Source organism: Chrysochloris asiatica, unplaced genomic scaffold (genome assembly GCF_000296735.1).
Source record: "Chrysochloris asiatica unplaced genomic scaffold, ChrAsi1.0 scaffold00042, whole genome shotgun sequence".
In the NCBI taxonomy this organism is placed as follows: domain Eukaryota; kingdom Metazoa; phylum Chordata; class Mammalia; order Afrosoricida; family Chrysochloridae; genus Chrysochloris; species Chrysochloris asiatica.
The window spans coordinates 17,805,220-17,809,256 of record NW_006408560.1 but is presented as its reverse complement, the minus strand read 5'-3'; the positions used below and the strand labels follow the sequence as shown (position 1 = coordinate 17,809,256).

The 4,037-nt window shown below is 37.6% G+C and overlaps 1 pseudogene; it reads right to left on the bottom strand.

The window, feature by feature from the left end:
• Positions 1-1,509: 1,509 nt before the first annotated feature.
• LOC102826233 lies at positions 1,510-2,499 on the bottom strand (annotated as a pseudogene).
• Between the last annotated feature and the right edge of the window lie 1,538 nt (positions 2,500-4,037).

Genomic DNA, 4,037 nt, shown 5'->3' with positions numbered 1-4,037 from the left:
GTTTCCAGTTTTAATATTCCAATCACCAGTAATTATCAGTGTATCTTGATTGCATGTTTGATCAATTCCAGTCTGCAGAAGTAGGTAAAAATCTTCAATGTTTTTCATCTTTGGTATTAATGGCTGGTGGGTAAATTTGAATAATAATTATATTAACAGATCTTCCTTGTAGTTATATAGATATTTTCCTATCACTGTTAGTTTTGCACTTCAGGATAATCTTGAAATGTTCTTTTTGATGATGAATGAGATGTCATCCCTCTTCAATTTGTTATTTCTTTCATAACAAACCATATAATTGTCCAATTTTAAATGGTCAATATCAGTCCATTTCAACTACCTAATGCCCAGGACATCAATCTTTAAGTTATCCATTTAAGTTTTGACAAATTTCACTTTGCCTAGATTACATATGAGGCTTATCTGCTTATGTAAAGAGTTACAGCCTCCAGAACCCTATACAGGGTGGCTATGAATCAGAATTCACTCAATGGTATTTAACTACAACAACCCTCAAAGAACAAAAACTAAAAAATGAGAATAACATGTTAATACAATTATTGATGTTTTATCTCCCCCTAAAAGGAAAAACACTATTTTCAGACTTTGATATGTGTGCCTTGGAGATAAAGGATTTGTATCTGATTCTGAATGTAGGATTCTGTGATTCAATAACCTGAATTTACAGAGTACAAAGAAAGATTCCCACACTTCATTTAGCTGAGTAGGTAAAGATGCATGAATTTTCATTTTGGATTGTTTTGTGCTAATTGAGAGAGAAAGTCATCCTGAAATTATTTTAAAGGAGATTTTTTACATAGAAGATCTCAAAAGACAGGATCCAAATAAATGATGAACTCTCAGAATTAAGATAGAAATTTACAAGCTGTCAATAGGTGTTGGCCTCACCCATGTCATAAGAAATGCGAGGGGGTGGGCGAGCAAAAACCTAGCAGCATAATCTTCCAGAAGCCCATGAACTATCCCCACATGAGAAAGACTCAGAGTGCAAAATCAGCTAAGACCTGAGAACACTATTAACCAGAACATGGCAGTAGCAGCCAAGTAAAACATGCTCTCCACCTACTTGTTTTCACTCCCTAACTATAATTCTACATGGATCAGTCACTGAAGTTAGTAGAGAGAGAATTACAGTTTAACAAAGCTAAATTACATAAAATACCTCCCTCCCCACACATTAGTCCCAGTGTAGGCTTCCTGACTCAAGACAAACACCAGAGGAAAGGAGAAAAAATAACTTTAAATGAAATTTAGACTTTTGGATAGTATAGTCAATGTAGAAATTAAATATGGACCTCCCTGAGAGTTCATCCAAAAAACTAGAAAAGCATTAGCTTGCAGACTGGATTTAAAGGAAAGGTGAGAAAAGAATATATTTTATGAAGTTTATATTATACAACTATGCCATTTCAAAAATTGTTATGATTATAATGCACATGTGATAAATAAGGGAATTATTTATGATGGCATCTAACATGAAATAATATTTCATTTATATTGTTTTAGAGTACCTTTCTTTCCTAACATTTTTCTGATAGCATACTGGACATCCTTGTTTCTGAGGCTATATACCATGGGATTTAGTAATGGAGTGACAATGGTGTATACCACTGTTACCAGCCTGTCTTTGTTTGAGACATAGCTTGCTGTAGGCCTCAAGTAGATGAAGGAAGCACAGCCATAGTGGACAATGACAACTGTGAGGTGAGAGGAACACGTGGAAAAGGCTTTCCTCCGCCCTTCTGCTGAGGGAATCTTTAGGATAGTCCTCAGAATGCAGACATAAGAAATGCAAATGAAGAAAAAGGGGACCACCAGAACTAGAACTCCACAGATGAAGATGACAAATTCATGAATATTTGTATTGGTGCAAGCCAGACGAATGACGGGTGAGATGTCACAGAAGTAATGGTTGATCTTGTTGGCACCACAGAAAGGAAGACTGAAAACTAAATTTACTACCATAAGGGAAGCCAAAAAACCACCAACCCCACAGGCAGATGCAAGTTTGCCACACACCTGCCAATCCATAAGGATTGGGTAATGCAGAGGGTGACAAATGGCAGCATAGCGGTCATAACCCATCACACCCAATAGCAGGCAGTTGGTAATAGCAAAACCAAGGAAGAAGAACATTTGAATAACACAACAGGTAAAGGATATTGTCCTAGCTACAGAAAGTAGATTGATAAGCATCTTGGGTAGGATTACAAAGGTGTAGAAAGTCTCAGAGGTGGAGAGAATGCCAAGGAAAAAGTACATTGGTGTATGAAGGCTTCTGTCCAAGCGGATAATACTGATGATGGTGATATTGCCACTCAGAATGACTAGATACAGAAAGAGAAAAACCACAAAGAGTGCAATCTGAATTTCACCAAGGCTTGAAAATCCTAGCAACAGGAACTCAGTGACCGTGGTGAGGTTATCTGCCAATACCTACAGAGAAGAGGGATAAAAGTAAACCATAGTCAGGTACATGGATATAAGAGGCTAAATTGAAAAGGAGAAGAGAGATAGACACAGAAAAAGTGGAATCTTAGTTCTGCTGAAAATAATTATTTCTTCATTTTCAACTGTGCACAATATTATTTGCATACTTTGGTTTTGGTAATCTTTTAGATTTACCATATGTTTAATCATCTTTGGCTATTGATATTATTACTGCACTAAATTAATTCTTGTTTCTTCCCATGTTTTTCTGACTTGGCATTATAAATGCTTTTTATAAATTATTTTTTCCAGAGCTAAGGATTGAAAAACAGAGTGGGCATGATACCCACTTATCAGACAGGATCTGAGAAAGAATGTGGAGCTAAAGCCACGTATAAAGCTGCTAGGCCAGCTTCCTCCACACTTCCATCCTCTAAAGTGGACACTTCTAAAACTAGGTAATGGTGCTGGTTGCATAGCTCTCTCAATTTTCTGAATATTTTTAAATTGTACACTCAAAGTAGTTGAATTTTGTGATATACAAAATGTACTTAGTAAAGCTATTTTAAAAAATAAAACCATTGAGCTATTTGAAGAGGGGGTCAAACATCCATAAAAAACCTTGATGGTGCAGTAATTAAGCATGCAGCTGCTAATTGAAAGAGTGGTAGTTAGAACCCATTAGTTTCTCAAAACAATGTGCTGATCGACTTCTGTAAAGATTTAAAGCCTTGGAAATTCTATGAGCAGTTCTGTTATGTTTTATAGGATGCTTGGAGAAAGATGAGGCTTTCTACTCTCATAAAGATTTACACCCTCGGAAACCCTGTACAGGGTCGCTATGGGTCGAAACCGACTCGACAGCACTTAACAACAACAACAACAGGAGGTTGAACAGATTTTATAGTAATTAGTATAGCAACTACAAAAACTATTTTGGTCATTTATTTTTCTGCATATGTATCTGTTTTAATCACTAAATAGAAGTCTTCCGAGATAGACTCTCTTGTGTCAACCCTACAGAACAGAGTAGCATTGTTCCTTATGGTTTCCAAGACTAAATTTTATGGGTGAAGACAGCCTGTTTCTCCCAGAGATGCTGGTGAATTTGAACCACAGACTTTTCCATTAGTAGTGCAATGTTTAGCCCACAACACCACCAGGGCTCCTATTTTGGAGCATTTGTTGTTGTTGTCAAGTGCCATCAAGTCAGAACTGACTCATAGCGACTCCATGCACAGCAGAACGAAACAATGACCGATCCTGGGCCAACCTCACTACCGCTGCCACACTTGAGTCCATCAATGATGCCACCTGGCCAATCCATCTCATTAGGGGTCTTCCTCTTTTTCTCTGACCCTCCACCTTACCCAGCATGACATCCTTCTCCAGCGACTGTTCCCTCCGGACAATTAGTCCAAAGTATGAGAGATGAAGCTTAGCCATCTTGGCCTCCAAGGAGCACTCTGACTGCACTTCTTCCAAAACAGATCTATTGGTTCTTTTGGCAGTCCATGGCACTTTTAATATTCTCCTCTGACACCACAACTCAGAGGCATCAATTCTTCTACGATCTTCCTTATTCA